This window comes from Manis javanica, chromosome 13 (genome assembly GCF_040802235.1).
Source record: "Manis javanica isolate MJ-LG chromosome 13, MJ_LKY, whole genome shotgun sequence".
NCBI classification, from domain to species: domain Eukaryota; kingdom Metazoa; phylum Chordata; class Mammalia; order Pholidota; family Manidae; genus Manis; species Manis javanica.
In genome coordinates this window covers 12,738,488-12,760,008 of record NC_133168.1, presented here as the reverse complement: position 1 = coordinate 12,760,008, position 21,521 = coordinate 12,738,488, and the positions used below count along the sequence as shown (strand labels likewise).

Here is a 21,521-nt window from a genome sequence, read left to right as displayed (position 1 = left end):
TAGTTACAGCAGCAACATTGATAATGCTTCAAGGTTTGAAAAAAACAACAAAATAAAACTGACTTTTGAAAGTGATGGCTACTAGGTAAATAATTGCAGGAGAAAGAATTTTACATTTTGATTGATGTCATAAAATAGATTTTAAGGAGAAGAAAAATCACCTGGGAAAAATATGTGAAAAATGGATATTTGAATTCTTCTTCATTTCTCCTGATGCCAAAGATTTCTTGAAATGCCCTTTTTTCTCCTAAAGAGCACTCCACCCCTCCAAAAAAAAAAACTCTTCGATTACAATTTTGTATAATTGTCAGTGTTTCTATCATTAGATATGTATTAAATTGCCCTTTTCTTATATAAAAAACAGTTTCATCTGATGAATTTTTGAGAATATTTTACTATAATTATGATGTCAGCTCTACACAGAGTAATCTCAGTTCAGGAGTTAAGGCCTCTAAGAGTCATTACAAAACTAGAATGCCTTTAGATTAATGGCTAAAATACTTCTAATTTAGGCCAAAGAGAAGCCTAATTCCTTTCTTTTTTTGTTAAGCACACTAACAGCAAATTAAATATAGCATATAACTTTCTGAATAATAAGGATATCTGACAGGGCTACTATCTCTTTTTTTATTTTGGTATCATTAATATACAATTACATGAGCAACACTGTGGTTACTAGATTCCCCCCATTATCAAGTCCCCCCACATACCCCATTACAGTCACTGTCCATCAGCGTAGTAAGATGCTATAGAATCATTACTTGTCTTCTCTGTGCTATACTGCCTTCCCCGTGCCCCCCACCCCCGCTATATAATGTGTGCTAATCGTAATGCCCCTTATTCCCCTTCTCCCTCCCTTCCAACCCATCCCCTCGAGTCCCTTTCCCTTTGGTAACTGTTAGTCCATTCTTGGGTTCTGTGAGTCTGCTGCTGTTTTGTTCCTTTAATTTTTGCTTTATTCTTATGCTCCACAGATGAGTGAAATCATTTAATGCTTGTCTTTTTCTGCCTCACTTATTTCACTGAGCATAATACCCTCTGGCTCCATCCATGTTGTTGCAAATGGTAGGATTTGTTTTCTTCTTATGGCTGAATAATATTCCATGGTGTATATGTACCACATCTTCTTAGTCCTTTCATCTCCTGATGGACACTTAGGTTGCTTCCATTCCTTGGCTATTGTAAATAGTGCTGTAATAAACATAGGGGTGCATATGTCTTTTTGAGACTGGGAAACTGCATTCTTAGGGTAAATTCCTAGGAGTGGAATTCCTGGGTCAAATGGTATTTCTATTTTGAGTTTTTTGAGAAACCTCCATACTGCTTTCCACAATGGTTGAACTAGTTTACATTCCCACCAGCACTGTAAGAGTGTCCCCTTTTCTCTTCATCCTCGTGCATTTGTTGTTCCTATTCTTTTTTATGTTGGCCACCCTAACTGGTGTGAGGTGATATCTCATTGCGGTTTTAATTTGCATTTCCCTGATAATTAGCGATGTGGAGTGTCTTTTCATGTGTTTTTTGGCCATTTGAATTTCTTCTTTGAAGTAGTCTATTTTTTTATATGGATATTCTGAAAAATTATGCAATGTAAACAGAAAGTTCTAACAACTGTAAATTCACTCAGCACCCCCATTACTATTTAGCACTGCTTCAAGTGCTTTACAACCTAGAGGTAAACAAAGCATGGTGGTGATGGGGGTGCAACCCTTCATTGTTGAGGACAGTATCACAAGGATAAAACAAATACAAGTGGACAAACAACACCCCTCCATCAAAGAACAATAACTATATTGTTTTAAAATAATAATATTATATCATAAAATATCTACAAATACCTTCATGAACTCATATATTGCTGTGAATCAATAGGTAGACACTACTATTTTTTTTATTTTGAATATATTATTCCTTTTATATCACCATATAAAAATGACTCAATCTAACTTTATATCTATAATCCGGCATCTCAGGAATACTGTAATTTTTAAGGGATAATCATGCTTTTTAGAGTTTCTACAATTTGCATAGAGTAATTATATTTTTCTTAATTAAATTCTTACATTTTCAATTATTTAAAATTAAATTCTTAATTAAATTCTTACATTTCCAATTATTTTCAAAAATTATAATATGGGTGGGAGATACTTTTATTTCATCTCAAAGGTAAAAACTCTTAACTATGTGATAAATGTTCCAGATAAAGGACACAAAATCACCATAAAAAGAGATGTGTGATCATGGTAAAATAAAACAAAACTTGCCTGGCTCTACCATGAGATAAAAATGCATATTTCTAAAATCACATGGCTCTTTAAAGCTGCAGTTTACTGCCTGTATTTCAGCAAAAGAAATCCATCTTATTTAAGGCTCCATTCACTCAAACCTTGTCACTCTGATTTAGATTGCCTTATATGACACTTTAACCTGAAATATATTACCCATCAGATCCTTTCAAATCATCTGACTAGCATGAATATTATCTATTTTGTTACGTGCTCCTTATCTTTTAATCCACCTATATTTCCATAATCCCAGCATATATATTTGTTCAGTAAGCTTTGGTTTTCTCTGATCATCGGTCCAATTATTTACACATCATTTAAATTTTAATAACTTAAATCAAAGGAATTTAAAGAATAATGGGGCTCAATCGAGGTTAGTAAACCTTCTCTTGTTTAGAAATGTTCACCTGTAAGTTAATTCTCTAGAGACCAAACTTGTGTGATTATGGTGTATTTTGTAAAGTTTGAGGGGTGACAGCTTTCTGCCTATAGTTCAAGAGCACCAGGAAAGATTAGAAAGCGTGTAGAGAGGAATTTTTATCAAAAACTGTGAACAAAATGTAAACAGGGACTCAACTTTTGTAATAATCAAAAGAAGCAGATAAACAATAAAATCTTTAACCATTCAAAATCAAGCCACTACTATTTTCTCCTCATATTTTACCCTCAACTGAATCTATTCAGCATTTATAAAATATATGAAAATCCTTAAGAATTTACTAGGTCATGTTTTTTCCCTTGGTTCTCTGCTACATTAAAAGCTTCCAATTTAAAAATTCTAGTTTCAGAAATAACCTTGGGATTTCTTCAAACTCAAAGGTACTCCACAAATCACTACAAAGATTCCTTATACCACTATGGATTTACTGCCACCATTCTTACTGTAAATTATTTTGCAAAGTGATAAGAATCTGGGAGAAATAGGAGTTTAGTGTTTAAAAGTACATTTCAGAAAAAGTGGCCTTAGTATTGTGTGCTTTTTTTAATAACTTGTAACAATAAAGAAGCCAATTGAAAACTTACCTTCCTCTTCATTCTGTTTAAAAATAGGAAGACAAATGTGCAGGGCATGCCACACTGGTGTTCTCGATGGCTGCTCATACGCATGACATCCTCTGTGTAACAAAATACCTCATTTAATTATAAAAATAAGTCAAGGAAACTCAGTTGATTATTTAATGAGTATATAGAAATATTTTGAGGAAAATTGGTTCTCAAATATGTCAAGTGATAATAGAAATGCAGGTGGTATTTACTCGAAATTTACAAAAATTTTCAAATGAGCACTGAATTGGCATAGAAAATACACAAAAGTTTCTGGTGTGTGTGTGTGTGTGTGTGTGTGTGTGTGTGTGTGTGTGTGTGTGTGTGTGCTGTGTGTAGCGGGCAGTGAATTATAATGATACAGGCTAAGGTATAAAGATGACAAAGGTAAACAGCAGAAAGAAAAACAATATAATAAGTGATAGATATATCAAACAGCTCTTCAGAAAAATAGCTAAGAGTGCTATGATTCCAAAATATGTTATTGAGGGTATTCTATGGCACATGTTTTTATATATACACTATCTCCCTAACTGAACATTTAACGATTATGCTGAAAATTATTCCAGCATAAAAAATGCAATCTCACAGGTGTCTAAGTAAATGGACAGTGAATGGTCTTCTACAGATGAATACATGTTGGTGGTTTTATTCTCTGGGGACATTTCCCTCTTCCTGAACATTACTATTGTGAAAGCTAATTAATTTGAAAAATGGAATATTTGGGAAAAATCATTTGATTAACTTACTATTATCTAAATCCACATTTTACGTTAAGCAAGAGCAGCAGTTTTCAGTATTCGTAAATGGAAATCATACTATGAGTTGCAGGCTTCAGTTTGAATAGATCAAATTATAAAGCAGAGGACAGGCATTTCAAATGTTATATAATTAATTATAATTGTTGCTAGTTTCTCTTTCAGGTAGACACTATTTCAGTAAGATAGTTATTATGTGCTACAATTATCAGTAGATGACACTAAAGATGCTAATTTATTTATTGTTCATAGCACAATTCTCAAATAGATTATAGATTTTTTTAATTTAATATATAGAAGCAGCTCTATATTCAATATTTACATAGGAGCAGTTGGTTCCCTATTAGAACCAAGAGAAATCTCTTTTCCCACATCCATATATCTGGAGACATACACACATACCCACACATACTTATATTTTGCAGAGCATTGATTATTCAGTTAGTAAATAGCAAATATCAGAAATGAAATATCAAATATTAGGTCACTGAGAATTTCTATGGTTTCTATATTTTTGGGGCAATGACTGTCCCCATGAAAAATAGTGCTTAGGCAATGCTGAATTCACACCTTCTTGTCCTTAAGCTTAGAATTGCCTTAACTATTAAATTTCTCTAGACTTGACTTTCTAGCACTTTCAAAGAAAGCTCACAGATACGAATAAAAAACTTAATGAGTGAATTTTAATTATTCCACATCATCAGTACTCTAGATCATGATTTCAAAAATGACCACAATATTTTGCTAGCATCAAATTTTTCATAACACAAAAAGGGAAGAATTTTTTATTGTGTCTTAAACTTAAAAAGTAGAAGTTCTTGCAATGTCTCTGATTTTCTAAATGTATTTGGCAGGTAAGTATTTGTAGGCACAATCTCTAAAGTTGACTCCAGAGAGTAAAGTTAGTAACGTTACCCTGGAAGAATAGTCTCATCCTCTTCTTTTATTCTTTGACCCAGAAAATGGATAGGTTGTTCTAAAATAGATAAGAGAGGACTTAAATATCCCTACCATAAGAACTCAAAATATAAATATGTTAAAAAGAGCTAAAAAAAGGGAAAGTATCATAGTAGATCTGTGCTTATGAAATACAGCCTTGACTTTTTATTTAATCTATATAGCTAATAAAATTTTAAGTGTTCCTTGTGTATACCAGCTCCTTGAATTCTTTTGAGTCCTTCTTCAATTGCCAATGCAATAACAAACCTTATTAAAGAACCTCAATAAAGAATGCTATTATTTATCAAAGGGTGTACTGCACAACACTGGTTTTTAAAACATTCTTGGAGAAAGGGAATTTTGTATTAAAGTAAGTTTATGAAATTCTGCACATTATTTAGCACTCTTGGAGATTTCTAATGTACATTTTCATTTGATATTGCATCATGAGCATGTTCCTACTATAATCATTAATCTTTGAAAACATTTTAATTGCTGCATAATCAACCAGCATATAGATGTTCTATAATTTATCCATTTCTCTTCTGTTGACATAAAGATTTTCAATAGTCTGATTTTATTAAAAATACAGTATATAAAGTTTCATGTATATTTCTTATTTTTTATGGAATAAAAGATTAGAATAGAATTGGAATAATAATGGATCATACTGTATGGGCATAGTAAATATTGCCAAGTTGCCCTCCAGAAAGTTATACCACTATATGAGTGTCTTACTGCATATATTCCCAAGGTTATACACGTAAGAACTTTTATAATCAGCATAAGGACAATCCCAAAGGACAGAGAACAAAGCACTTAAAAGTAGGAAAATCAAATGGTTATAAATTTAAAGATAATGTGCAAACTCTTGAGTAATTAAAATAATACAAATTAAATCAATGACTAAAGATGTTTAATGTTAGATTAACAAAGCAATTTGAGAATTAAGATAATATTGTAGGCATTCTTATATACTCCTAAAGGAATGTCAACTTGGCCCAAGGTTTCAGGAGAGCAATTTAGCAATATTTATCATGCCCTCTAAAATAATACATTCACTTGATACTTCTTTGAAAATTAGAAATGTAGAAAGTAATTATTTGTTTAAGGATGATCAACATGGCATCCTTAGTAGCAATGAAAAGTAAAAAAAAGATAATAATAATGGCCAAGAGTAGAAAATAAAAATCTATGTTGATACTGCTAATAATGTCTAATAATCCCCCATGCTCTCCTACTTTCTTTATTAAAACAGCACTCAAATGTTAATATATGGTCACCTAGAATAAATCTTCCTTTTTGCTAGACTGGGTGCATGATAAATTCAGGCGAATTGGATATAAGCAGAAAATAAATATACAATATCTATAGCCTTAAAATGAAGAGTAGTCCTCTACTATTCCTATCTCCTTGCTATCATGTGGACTTGGCAGAATGAGATGGATCAACTATCTTCATTCAATGGATATTGGAACATGGAGACAGATAAACAAAATAAATGGATCGTAGATCTATGATGATTTTGGTCCTGCAGAATATTCTGTATCAGATAACTCAGACTTTTACAGGAAAAATAAATAGGGGTCTATCTTGTTTAAATGACTATTCTGATTCCTTTGTTACAGTAGCTAAAACTACTTAAGTACATGATACATACACATTGGAATACTAAGCAGCAACTAAATGCCTCCTAATGTCATGGAAGAAATTAATACAATAATGTTGCAAAAAGAAGGCAAAAAAAATTATGCTTATTTTCTAATTTATAGATATTAAAGGAAAGTAAACTCCAAACTGTCAATGGAAGTAAAGTTTTGATGCTTTTTAAGATGAGCCTCTTATTCCAGACCAATTCTGAAAAAAACACCAGACAAATTCCAAAGAGAGACATTTTACAAAATGCCTGACTGGAACTTTCCAATGAAGTCAAGATCATCAAAAACAAGGCAAGTCTGATAAACTATTACAGCCAAGAAGAGTCTGAAGCGTCATGAGGATTAAATGTACTCCAGTGTCTTGGATGAGATCTTGAAATGGGAAAAAAAAAATATGTAAAAAGTAAGGAATTCTGAAAATGGAATTTAGTTAGCAATATTTCAATATCAGTTAATTAAATGTGGCAAGTGTACACAGTGATCTATGATGTTAACAACAGAGGAAACTGGGTGTGGGCCACATGGGATCGAACCGCTGAACAGAGTACGGTGCCTAGTAACCGGCGCCAAGGGAGAACTCCAGGTGCGTGAAGGGTAGCAGAGATCAGCGCAATGCCGGACACCAGGAAGAGAAAGAAGCCCGAGCACTTCTGCCCGCTGCATCTTGGTATCTGAGGCCCCAGGGAAGCATAACACAGCCAAGCACTGGATGGGAGGGACAATGCTTTTACTCACACAGAGAATATTCACAGTTGGAGGTATGCCCGACTGTTTTGTAAGTATATATCTCTTCTAAAATTTCTTAAAAGAATTATTTTATAAAGGTGTTCCAGGCACTATCGCAGGCCACAGACTTTGCTCCCGATGTGTTACTTCCTTTGTCTGCAGAAGCCAGGCCTGCGGTGCCTCTAGCTTCTGCCAGATTTCCCCTCCAGCTTCTCTGATTCCCGAGCCACATGCACGTTTCGCCCCAGGACGACGGGCAGAAGCTTCTCGTGGAAGTCACCCGCTTCCTTGAAGCTGGGGGCTGGGAGGCAGCGACAAATCAGACTGGGTCTCAGCTCCTTTTTCATGGATGCCAGTTTCCCTTTACTTTCCTCTCCTTTATGTTCTTCACACCTTCCCGGCTTCCTGCCCTGCTGACCTCAGATCCATCACCAGGCACTGAAGCAAGACACGAACACGAACTGCCTCCACAGTTTCCAAACAACATAAGATTAAGCCCATATAATAAATCCCATATACTATTTCTTCCCTACTGGCTATGCATCCCTTATCAAATCTTCCCCGCTATAGCTATGGAATCTATCAGGACTACTTATTAAAAATCTTACGCATTGAGCACTAACTTCTTTATTTCAAGGGCTAAGGGCCATAGAATCAATCACGAGGAGCTTGAAGATTAGAAGACAATGTGTCCTTGGACTTTGATTCTGTTTCATGGAACCTCCTTAAATGCTGCTGTTTTCCAAAATGAATCAAGATAAACAACCATTTCGTTGAGCTCTCCACTGGAGAATTAATAATGTTAATGAAATCTACTATCTAATCACTATATATTCTAGCTCTTTCCTAATTTCAAATTCATTACATCTCTAATGAAAATAAAAGTTATTTTTTGTGGTCAAAAGACATAAAATGATTAATCACATATCTACTAATGACATTTTAAAAGTCCCTCAGCCTAGAAATGTGACACTTACAATCATTAAAAATCAGATTCAATTTTCAAAGATACTAATCTTAAACTTTATACTGCTGGCAGAAATATATAATTATATCCAGTAAGCTCAGATGCTTTGGATAATGGAAAAGCTCAGTTCTATGGTGCTGCCAGAAAATAATGTGCTCTTAGAAATTCTGCAAGTTGAATAGGGAGATAACTGATCAGAATATGACAAAGTGATGTTACAAATTGTTCAGAACAGAAAAATTCCAGATACAAAGATATTTTGTTTTTTGAGACACTGATTGAGGTCCAAGAGCAACATAATGGTACCAAATGGATAAAAACAACAATAAAGTCACTTTTCATGCATAATACATAGGCATTTTCTATTGGAGTTGATATCACCATCTGGTGTCTAATTATTCCCGCCTCACACCACACGGTGGTATGCACCTAATGGAATGGCTGTACATTATAATAACTCAGTACACAGACTCTTAGCTGCTAATTACAAGGTGCTACTTGTGGTTGCTTTAAAGATCATGGAAATCCCAAGGAATTTGGTGTTCATTCCTTAAAAGAAATATTTTGTAGGGTATCCCTAGGAAAAGGAAATTCTAGTTAACTTTTATTTAAAATATCTGTTGTTTCTTTACATTTAGTTAGTTTCTTCTAACATCTGTAACACAGAAATTAAATAAGGTCCTGATTCTCTAAACTCACCACATGATCCTTTTCTCAAATGGAATACTTTTATATTGATTTATTCATATGTACCTTTAAGTTTCAGGAATCATGGTTAACAGGTATATGTTCCCTCCTAAAATAATGAAAGAGCCAACAATTCTTATGAAACCAGACATTTATTCATTCATTTAATTAGCATTCATTACATATTTACTAAGTATTAGAAACTTTTTTAGGGTGTGAGGGAATAATTTATTAACCCTTGAGAAGGACTCCATTTCATCAATGAAAAAAATACATATAGATAAATGATTATAATAAAACTTCATAAATGCTGGAATAGAAGTATTTACAGGTTCTTAACAGAGTAGAGAGCAGATACTTGCTTTAAACCCTGAAGATACTGCTTATTTTCTCAGTTGGAGTTTTAGCTATTTATTGCTGCAAGGGAACTTCCCCAAAATGTAGTGGCTCCCATCATTTATTTATTGAGAACTTTGTAATTTAGCCATGGCTTGGAGGTAACAGCTCATGCTTGGTTCCCAGGGCGTCTTCAGGAAGACTTTGCAGAGGAACTGGAAGATCCCCTGGAAGACGACTCCCTCACAGGGATTAACAGTCAGTCTGGCTTTGGCCGGTAGTTTAGGTGAGATGGTCAGTTGGGGACCTCAATTATCTGCCACCTAGGCCTCTCCACGTGGCTGCTTCTTCAAAGAATGCAACTATTTTGCAAAAGAGAGGAAATAGAAGTGCAAGTCTCTTGAAAGTTTAGGCTCAGAACAAGCAGAGTATCACCTCTACAATATTCTGCGTGAGAAGATACAGGTCCAGTCCAGATGCAACGGGTCGGAGAATTGACTGCACTTCTCAGAGCTCCATTTCTGGCTCCTTAATTCACTAGTTGGTATGAAATTTATCAAGCAAATATAATCCTAGAAAGTACTTTAGGGAGTAATGTAAAGGTTTACTTCTCTTAAAATCCAGAGTATATGCAAAATTCCATTTTAAAACTATAATTCTAAAAGGGAAGCCCTATATTCCATGGAATATCTGAAATACAGAGTTTATTTCAAGGTTGCCTGAAACAGTTGTGCTAATCAATGAAAATTCTTGTCTATATCACAAATATATGCTAGATAAATTGAAGTTTGACATTAACTTTTTGGTATACTGCAACTATGTATAAAATGTTTATTATGTACCGTAAGGTAATAAAATGTCATATATAATATTCATCCAACTATAAAAAACTTTCAGGTAAAATTATTATCCCCCTAAGGAAACTGAAGCTAAGGGAAATGAAGAGCTTCTCTGAAGTTGTACAGCTAATACATGGAAGATCTTGGATTCAACCCAGAATGCCTTTCTCCAAAGTCTTAGCACTCTATAGTACTGCCTAGGCCACAGCACAATCAAATATGTTTCATGAAATGTATTTTCAACTATTTTTCCATCTGATATAAAAATACATATTTCCAGATGCATGTGTGGTAACACAAATTAATATTTAGAATAAAATAGGTAAAACTAGAAGATTAAATTATGTATGTTTAAACATCAGATTTAGGTAGCAAATTGTGTGTTGAATCATATATTTGCTTAAGTGTTTACATTTTTTGTGCCTTTCTTTCTATTTTATAGACTCTATGATGGACAGTTAACAGGCTCTTTACTTTATACACAATGCTGACAGCCTAGTAGGTAGGAATTGAATAAGAGGAATAGATTGTAAAACTACTGTATGAAAAATTTATGAAAACAATACATTGGGTGAAAAGTCATTCAAAAGACCCAAATCCATAATATTAGGCCAACTGTGATCATATTGGAAAATTTCCTTGGGAGTTTTTACTCTCCATTTTTCTGTTATGCTATGAGAAAATTACATGAAAGTAGATTATAGTTATACTTTGAGACAATTATTTCAAGACCATTTGAGAGGAAAGAAGAAGTACTGAAGAGCTTTTTGAAATATTACAGTTATATTTGTTAGATGGTTTCTCCATTAATGTTAATTAGGTTCCCCCTAGAGTCAAGAGCTCAGGAGTCTTTTGAAAAGAAAAATTCATTCCCCAACAGGTGACTATTTGAAGTTTTCAATTCATTCCCATTTGATCTGAAACATTAAGTGTTGCTTTTTTTTCTTTCGTTAAAAGCAACTTTATTGAGATATAATTTACATACCATAAAGTTCATGCAGTTACAGTTAAAATTCAGTGGATTTTAGTTTGTTTACTTTGTTTTGTGATCATCACCGTAATCTTTGAAGATTGCCATTACTCCAAAAATAAACCTTTTACCAAATAGCAACCGCTCCTCATCCTATCACTGTCCCACCTGGTGGTAGGCAACCTAATTATTTGAATTTATCTGTCATTTCAGATAAAGTGGGAAAATGAAAATAATCTCAGATTATGGATGATATAGTGTGTAACTCATAGGTCTAGATTACCCATGTGCCCATCTTGTATTAATAATACATTAAAGACCAGGCGATATGGTTTACAGTGCATCTTTTGAAGTAATCAAAACCCTTTTAATGAAATACAGTTTAGCAATGGGAGCTGTCAACCTTCAGCTCAAGAATCCTGAATTAGTGTCACTTTCAGATGCTCCACCGGGGAACTCTGGAGAGATGAGCCCCAACTTCAAAGTCATGGGCTTTCTCCACGCTTCTCTTGTGCCGTTATTTTTCTTCATGTCCTTCATTCCTAAAATATGTTATTTTAGGATCTACCGTCATGCCCAGAAGTTCTTTGCTTTTAACTTTTCCCACATCGTTCCTGAGAGTCACCATTCTAATTTCATTCTCTAACCAGTCTTGTGAGCCTCCTCCTCCAAATCCCGCCCCACCAAAAATGCACACAACATTCAAAGTTTTGTTTTCATTTGTTGGTTATGTTTATTCACAAATAATCTCTTTAGACCCCTGACTTATTTCACCGAGGCTCATTTTTACTTTGACACCTTGGCTAATTACTTTTCCTTTTTTTTCTCTGCTTCTCGCTGTCCCCAGATGTAACATCTCATTACCCCTCCAGCAGGTCCTCGCTTCTTTGGAGCACTCCATTAAACACATCTTGCATGGCCTAATGCAAATGTTGTCCCTGGTAATTTATCAGCAGTTTATCTGTGCCTCTAGTGCCCGCTTTCCTGTTGCTGAAATAAAATATGTAAATATACATTTTTTTTGGCATTTTTAAGATAACTGTGTAGTACAACATAGTATAATAAAATGGTAAAGACATGGATTTAGTGTCGTATGATAGACATAAATCCCCAATTTCCTAACTCTTGTCATTTGAATAATCTAAACTGCAATTACCTCATTTATAAAATAGGAATGATAATACTGCCCTCATAGAGTAACAAAGAGAAAACAATAATGTATTCAAACACTTGTGCAATGCCAAAATGATCAGTAACATTAACAAACATTACTTTTATTATTACTGTTCATACACATTAACCTTCCCTAGACTTTTTTGGGTGAATCTGGGTACGATTCATTGCAGATGCTATTTTTATGGGAAAATTTCAAAAAAATGACTTAGACAAACTTTTTATGAAACAGTCTACTTGAGACTTGCTGAAGACTTGCTGTGTAAATAGCATTAACGTTAAAAGATGATCTAGTTGATTCTGACCTTTATTCAGGAATATATACATATTCATCTGCTTCTCAAATTTCTCCATGAATAAGATGTCACTTAACCCTTCCTTGACAAACTAAATGGAATACAAAAATCATTCTAAGACACGTGACTGCCATCAAAACTTGTTTGGTATAATCTGTATAATCTGATAATTAAGATATAAAGATATAAGGCATAAAAGCAAGGTCTGGAATCCATTTCTTATTTGATTAAGCCTCACTGGGATCCCTTTGACTGAAATCCCTAAATACACTTCCGGTTTGGGGCAATCCCTTTGTATGTTTGCTTTTTTACATGAAACAAATTCTTAATTGTTTGAGGTCCCTTCCCCCGTCCAAGTTTGTAAGTTCCCTGAAAGCAGGCACTTTGTCTCTCTATACATTGCTAATCTGCATAAAAGAAACTGTGGTTGAATGAATGATAGAACTGTGAATTCAGAAGAATATTTTAGACCTATTCATCTGAAAATAATGCTCTGATCCAAACTGGTTCTTTTGAGAAGAATAACAAGAAATTGATATTCGAAATCACAAAATTCTGAATATTCACTGAAAATGTTTAAACACAATGTAGTAGGAACTGCAGTTAATATGATTAAAAGTTTCCATTGAAAATCTTGGAAAACTTTTTTCTAATTTAATAATGTAGGTATAAAATGATGAAGGAATAGTACTAAAATTAGGAAAAGAACACTGGTGTTCTGCTAGCTTGACCAAGGCAAATTAAATTATAGAAGGGCCCTCCGAATTGCTTGAAAGAAAAGAATAGAGTTTTCTCAAGTTAAAGACTTGCTCACAGTAGCTTTTCTTAAACCTTTGGCATCTGCTAGAAAACAAGAGCAGATGACAAAATGAACATGGAGCAAGTACACAGATACTAACAGAACTGGAAATAATCTGATCCTGGTGAATTTGACAGACCTTTTCTTTCTACCAATGTAATCAAAAGTGATTTCATTTGCATTCAAGGTATCATAGCGATTTTTATTTTATACTAGCAAAATTAGTTTTGAATTTATATTGTGAAATGACTGTGCCAGTATCTCATGCTGTAGTGCAAATAGAGAAAAAAGTGAAAGGACCGTTTGACACTCATGATTCATGAGGTTAACCCCCTGGCTCTCTGAGATGCACTGGGGTATAAAACGGTACCCATACGTACCAACCCCACCCAAGTACCTTGACAGCAGGGCCAGCATTTCTCTCTTCTTTGTGCCTCATCATTCCACTACATAGCCTTGCCCGTAGCCCATTATTTATTTTTTTTAAATAAATGAACTACTTCATTAAATACATGCCCTGGAAAGTTATCTATAAAACCGGAAACTTGGGGAAGTGTGTGTTATGTGCGTATGTGTGAGAGAGAGAGAGAAAGACAGAGAGAGAGAGAGAGGTTAAACAATCTGATTGAAAGTCTGGTATATCACTATTGTGTACCTTGCTTAAAATATGTAAAAGATATGAAATCAGCCATGATTTCTTTGGGCAATATGTTTTTAGCAGGCAAGTTTGATAGAAGACTGTAATTTTTATTTGAAGGGAGTGCCCCTATTTCTCTGTCAGCAATTCTAACATGCGGATGTTTGCAGCAGTTAGCGAGAAACCCAAAGGGGATTTATCTGGAGGCACCAGCTGATGCCCGAGCAGGGCTAAGAGGAAGGACGCTGTGCTGCAGATCGCCATGGTGGTTTAGGGGATCTACCATTGCTTTTAAATTCAGAAACATAATTTCTGAACTTAAGAACCAAATGTAATAAGTTACTCAGCACCTACCGTGATTATTAAATCGTAAGTGATCCTCCGGAAAAATGCAAACATTTGTAGTTTCTGCTGACTCTCTCCCGAATATTCTCCTGACAAACTGTCACATCCCTCCGGCCTCAGCTCAAATACTATTTCCATGGCACAGGGTTCCCTGGCTTTGGCGTTCTTCTCATGTGCCAAACTGCATCCTAGATACCACTCCCTTCTAATAATCAACTCATCTTATTATTCATTTGATTGTTAACCTACCTGTCTCTTCTATAATTTAATCCTAAATCTGAGTTTTCTCTTCTGTGAAATAAGTGTATCAAATTAATTAGTCTCTGAATTTCCCTACAAGAATTGAGTCTGTTGTTCTATCAGGGATACATGAGACTTCAGAGTTTCCATAAACTGCCCATAACATGGCAAAATTTTTTCAGGGTCATTTCCCCCTGGCTAGGTACTCCCCATTCTGTGTACCCTCATCATTTAAACTGACACCCGCAAGCTGGACGGTCAATTATAAGGGATCAGAAGCACACCATACAAAGGTGTAAGGCTATAGGTAGACCCATCTGAAAAAAAATCAATTTCAAGTTGAGATAAAACCTGCATTGCACGTATCTGTTTACTCTTCTCTCCCACAGCCATTACAACATTTTGAGGTAAGAGCGCACATACTCTTAATTTTTGTTTCTTCAGTGTCTCAAAAGTAATATGAAAATATAATACCTGCTGAATGAGTGAATAAATAAAAAGGAATTTACATAATTCATATATATATGTATATATATTTGTTTCTTCCTGATGTTGCTTGTAAATAAAAAAGCAGCTTATGTTATTATAATATTCTATATATTAGTACCTAAAGTATAAATGACTCGGGGAACAGTTGAGAAGTAGACCAAAAATGCATTTAGTGTCACTGGGACTCTTTTTGTCCCAAATTACTTGGCTAGATTCCCAGATACCAGTGCTCTATGTCTGTCGTATCTTCCTTTCTCCCAGTCATGGCTCACTTCAACCAAAAATATCTGTGTCTCGGTGTGTGTGTGTGTGTGTGTGTGCATGTGTACACACATGTACAGTGTGCTGAGGGCGATAGGTAAATATGAATATATCCAATAAAGAATGGGTTGATGCGCTTTATTCACTTACTTGATTTATATTGGAATGTTCCAAGCTGCACATAATCATGTGTTAGGAACTGTGAGGAATTAAAAACGAATAATAATGACCCATCAACACTCAGATCATGACTTTACATTTTACGAGATAGCAGTAAACGCACAGATATATGAGTGACTCATGTCAATTCCTGCCATGCCACTGTTTGCTTACTCAGCTTTTACTTATAAGTGTATATTGCTTTGTTGTCTAATTTCCACTCCCTTAAACGAATGCAGCTGCTTCACAGTGGAATCAACACCAACCTCCTAGGCAGGCTGCTTCCCTCAGCTCTTCCAGATGCCACAAAGCTTTCAGACAGTGAAACGGCCATTGCTATTAAAATGTTTGAATCATAACAGCTAAGCAAATGCTAATTTCTATGGAAAATTATCCATTCTCTTTTCAACTGCAAGTTTATTTTAAACTAGACAAAAGTGATAGATACATGGAAATGTTATCAAGCCAGTGAAATAATCTATATACCATGTTGGAGGTTTCTAATGTGAGTGTTATGAAACTATCCTTATGCATCAATTTGATTCAGATTCTGAAAAATAATAGAGGACCATTAAGGAAAGAGTTTCAACCATGCTTGTAATTTCAATTTAAAAAGAGCTGCAGAATTTCTCATACTAGAACAAACCACTATTATTTTAATATGGGTATTGTCCTACTAGTCATCTGCACATTTCTAAAAGTAAAATAGGGGCCAACGTGCTACTACTCACAATTGCTATACCTTCCTCTCCTCTCCCTAAAAAGGTATTCATTGAAAGTGATTGTCTTGAAAATTGGACCTACTGTTATACAGAAAAACTAATTCAGGAATAATATAAAAATCCTACAGCCTCCAGCAACTGCTTTTGATGTAAAGTATTTGTTCTCTAATTCCTCCTTTGCCAATCCAGAAGAACCTGGAATGTGAAATCTTTGTTTTTCCCTTTTGCTTTGAGACTACCTGCAACCCTCACAAGGCTGGGGTCAGATGAGGGGACCATCTGTAAAAAATGCATATCAGGTTTGCTATACTCAAAAGATGTGGAAAGCTTTAAAATAAGCACTTTTCTCATCGGTATTCTGCAGCACCACCTTAGCATGGAGGAGAAAATACAACGGTGAACCTCAAAGGAGAAGATAAAAGGCAATGACTGAGAGGGGCCAAAACCTCTTCTTAATCGAGCTTTCAAGAAAGAAAGGAGAGGAAAACAGTCCCATAGTCTTCTCTTGGCGAAATAACTTTGGACCATTTTGAAGTACATGTATTTGTGAGACAGCCACTTTTAGTGCACCAGATGGGATATAGTTAGACATAAAGAAAAGGCTTATGGGTTGTGGACACAGAAGCTGAGTGCCAAGTGAGGGGAAAGACTGTCAAAGCCACTCTGAGACACAGGCTAGGATTGCTCTGTGATCGGCAGACTCACCATATGGTACCACTGCACAGTCTGGAAATATTGAAGTTATCTTGACTCCTCTCTTCCCTGTCTCCATGTAGATACAGTTTTAAATCAGGAAGTTCTTTTATTTGTTTTTGTAAGATTTTCTGCTCTATGGACTGTCTCTCAAAATCAAATTCGAACGTGGACTCAAACCCTAACTTAATCAACTTGTACTTAAACTGCAGTTAGTCTTCTAACAACCTGTCCTCTCTGCATTTGTAATCAATGATGCCTTCATAATGCTATGAAGATGTTAACTTTCCTAAATGTTATTTTCCTTTTGTCACTTGCCAATTTAAGAAATTTCAAAAGTTTTGTACAGTGCGTCCAATCATGACAGAGACACATATTATGTTGTAAGCACTTATAATTCTTCATCCCAAGGAAAACCTTTTAATTTTGCCCCAGGGCTGATCGGGTTAATAATTGATGCAGATCGGAGAATCAGCAAGGGGGTAAAATACCTTAGAAGAGGTTGCCTTTAATCATCCGGAGCTCTAAGACCCCATCATCTTTCCCCCCCTCACTTTCTGTCATATGCCTTATCCTTTGCCTGTAAACAACCCACTTTCCAAGGAGCTCTGAACGGAGGGTGGGGTGTTGGAGACCTGATGGTGGGCGAGGACCATAAAGGGAAGATGCGCCTCTAAAGCAAAGCAGCACTAGACAGCTGAGCTGGACATTTTCCTATGAGCAAGGGCATCGCTAGACATATCACCACTGTCAGAGATGTGGAAATCTTATTTTAGGAGGTTCTGTTAAAAGCTATATTATGTATTGCACTTCCTCCCACACTCAACTCAGGGTCTCCTTTTCTGGCCTTTCAAAGAAATTATAAGTAAAACTTCACATTATTCTTCACACATTTTAGATTTGGTCATATGTATGGCCCCTTGCTGCTCCCATGCCAGGGCAGAGGCTGGTCTCTGGGCCGGGCGTAGGGCACAGCACAGCTGACCCGGGGAGATGAAGTTATCCTCAGGTGAGACTGTGAGCTCTGTCGTCAGGACCTCTGAATCGCAGGGGAAATTCTTAAGGCAATGAGATCCTTCCTCAATGGAGACAGAGATATGGAAAATATTAGGATGCATTCGAGGTCCTGGCCAGGCTTCCCAGTCTGGTCCTGCTCTTCAGAGGTCTGAACTCAAGCCAGCAGCCACCAGGTTTAGCCCCCGTGCTCCCAGTAGAGAGAAGGTTTAGGGAGTGCAAAACCAAGGATAGGAAAGAAATACCTGAGTCTTAAGTAGAAATGTTGCTGACATGTTACTGGAGTTAATAAGGAGTGGGGAGGCAGGGTTAGAGAAAGCCTTGAACGTAGAGAAACAATGGAAACTAAAAGACAGTATAGAAACCTTACTGACTTTATTTCTCTATTGCAAACTCCAACTCAGGGGTTCTAAATTCTAGCTGTATATTATAAACTCTTGGGTGATCAAAAAAAAAATGCTTGTTCCCATCCCAACTTAATTAAGTCTAAGTCAAGGGGGATGCTGCCTAGGTATGGTCAATTTTTTAAAAGTTCCTTGATTTCTTATTAACGTGCAACCAGGGCTAAGAATTACTGACTGCACTCGAAAGAGGACATGGCAATGTTGAGAGTTACCTTAGTGCGAATGAGTGAATGAAGCACTGAACTGCAGGTTTCTAGGGAAAGAAGAGGCCCTCTTCCCACCCAGGCAGATCCCAGAAACCCTGGCAGCCGTATGATGAGGGGTGGCAAGGGGAGGACCGGAGACAAGGGAAGTGGAGCGTCGGTTAAGCAGTTCATACACAAATGTTACTGAACACACGTAGGCTCCGCCAGAATTATCCCTGTTGCTAAATTTTGGGAGGAAAAGAAAGGAAAGCTTTTTATCTTATTGTACCAGGAAAGGGCTAAAAGCGAGTCTTGGAGCAGAGGCCTTAGGGCAGATTTGAGAAACTGAGACCAAACTAAGTGTAGCTCCCCCTTGAGGTCAGGCATTAATAGCTGAGGTCCTGCAGGTCGGTACAGGCCAAGAAGAGTCCAAGTCCTAAATCAGAGACCCAACTTGAAGCCAGCGGGGGCCTATCAGTGACCCAGAGGCTCATGCCATTCTGCTTACAAATTAAATTTTAATTCTGTGGAATGAAATTCCTCAATCTAAAAATGGAAGTCACTGTCAATATGTTGTTATCATTTAGCAAACCATGGGCTTGTTGGAACACAAAATTACTTCAGTCAAACCTGCCTTCTTTGCTGTTGTATGGATTTCTCTGTCATTTTTATTTTTTATTTTATTTTTTTACCATTTTGACAAAATGATTATTTCTTTTCCCCAATCTGTCTTGCCATGACAAATTCATTAGATATTTTTAATCCTGGCTTGTTATCTGGCTTGATCCATTAATTGAATTTCTCATATGCCTGCTTGTCACCTTAGCATTCATTCATTATTTATGTTGTGAATTTATGCATTTCTCATGCATATTCCTTGGTAAATGAGTTATTTTCAAATGCCTTGCCCCATCGTCTTTAAACTGAATGTACAGGCTCTATTACTGCAGCTCCTGGCTCCTCCAAGCTGTTGAACATTGTGAGGAGACATCAAGGAGCAATTCCCAAGGTATTAACTGACGGCAAGTCATGGTTTATATGCACCCAGATTCTCCTTCATTCGAGTCCTAATCAGTTCCTCTAAACCTCTACCACTTTTTTTCCTACCAGCTATAATTTCCCAGAATTTCTCTTGCTCTCGATAAACTTGGACAGTTTTGAGGAGTTGTTCTCATGTTTGAGCAGAGGTTATGCATTTGAGGTAGGAAGGACCCCATTGGCATCATATCTTATCAAGGAGCACATATTGTGAAGGTGATTTATCATTGTCAATGTTAAACTTGATCACCTGGTTAAGAGTGTACGTCAAGTATCTCCACTACAAATGTTTTCTTTTTTTCCTTCTTCTTATACTCTCATCTAGGAAGTCATTATGCATAGCGCACACTTACAGAGAGGCCATGTAAGCTCCACCTCTTTGAGGCCAGAGTAGTGACGTCAATTATTTGGAATTCTTCTGCAGGAGAGAGTTTGCAATAGCTTTTTAACTGGTATTCCTACATCCCCATACTCTGTGCAACTTAGTTCCATCCTACAGACACAGAAGTCATTTGAAAGCAGACATCTGTCCTCTGTCTAAAGCCTTCCAATGCCTGCCCATTGATAGAAATACAATATTGTAAGCCCTGACCTCAAGGTATAAAGCCCCACATCGCCTGCGCACTCTAAATCACTGAATCTCAATGCTGGGTTCACCTCAGAATCATGAACTCACTTCGGAGAATGCACATGCCTGGTCCCCACTCTAGAGCTCTCCAATTTGTTGGTGAAATGTGCCTTTGAAATATTTTAGCACATATTACCTTTTTATTATTATAAAATACATATTCTCACATGATTATTTTTATAAAAGCCATTGTCTCAATAATTATATTTATTTATTATATTATTTATACATTTTCTAGGTTTTCTTCAGTTGCTTATTTGGAGTCAGTGATTGCCTTTTGATATTTCAGAAGTATTTGGGTACATGTCAGAAGTATTTCAATTCCCTCTCATTTCTACATTTTTAGTAAAGGGTTTCCATGGTGCTGAAAAAATGTAATTAGTTTATAATCAAGAATGTATTTTAATGTTGTTACAGACCTCCAGAGCAATGAAAACTTCTAAGATATTCCCCAGATAAACTATGTTATGAAGTATTATCTGCATGTTATTAATTTTCTCTTCATAATCTCAGAACTTCATTTACCTATGCTAAGTTATATTTATCATTTATTTGAATAATTATGGTAGAATATTCTCAAATTAGTTTATTAAGACATTAAAATAAAGGTAACACAATGTATGTGTATGGAAAGAAACAATGAAATTAGAGAATGTTGATTTAATCTTAGAAAATGGTATATTTAGCTATATAACCAATTGATTTAGAAATATTTTATTTCTAAATATTTGTAATTTGGTATCTAGAAAATGCTCAGTAGCTCACAGATCAATGTTTCACCACCAGAAACCCCTATTTTATACCATAGAAAGGGACAACATTTTCCTGACTCAACTACAAGTTCAAGTTATGTTAAGAAAGAGATGTTATTTTGGACATGATTTGACAATTCTGTATTTTTATTTCTGTCTTTGGAAATAACCTCACTGCTATTTGTTTCTTGAAACAAGAAAGGTTTATTGTCAAAATAAGAAAATTGAAGAGTGTAAGAAAAATAATTTTTCTTAACTTCATATCATCCATAACTGCTATATCAAAAATGGTCTTTGTAGAAATATCATATGTATACACACACATACAATGCATAGGTATGTATATATGTGCATGTATGTTCATAACAGTAATAAAGTATATTTGTATATGTATGTACTATATATAGTGTTAAAGGAAGAAAAGTTTCCAGAAGCCAGACATGTGAGGAAAGCCCAGTCAGGACCCTAGAGTCATAG

At 35.6% G+C, this 21,521-nt stretch overlaps 1 long non-coding RNA gene across 2 annotated transcripts in view; it reads right to left on the bottom strand.

Moving 5' to 3' along the window:
• Nucleotides 1-11,516: 11,516 nt before the first annotated feature.
• Nucleotides 11,517-21,521, bottom strand: part of LOC140845843 (uncharacterized) — a 364,588-nt gene continuing 354,583 nt past the window's right edge. The window contains exons 5-6 of one of the 2 annotated variants that reach the window (XR_012124748.1): nucleotides 15,600-15,648; nucleotides 11,517-12,199 (exon numbers count right to left, since the gene is read on the bottom strand). This is a non-coding gene — a long non-coding RNA (uncharacterized lncRNA). The remainder of the gene's footprint in view (nucleotides 12,200-15,599; nucleotides 15,649-21,521) is intronic. The other variant, XR_012124747.1, reaches the window with a different exon arrangement.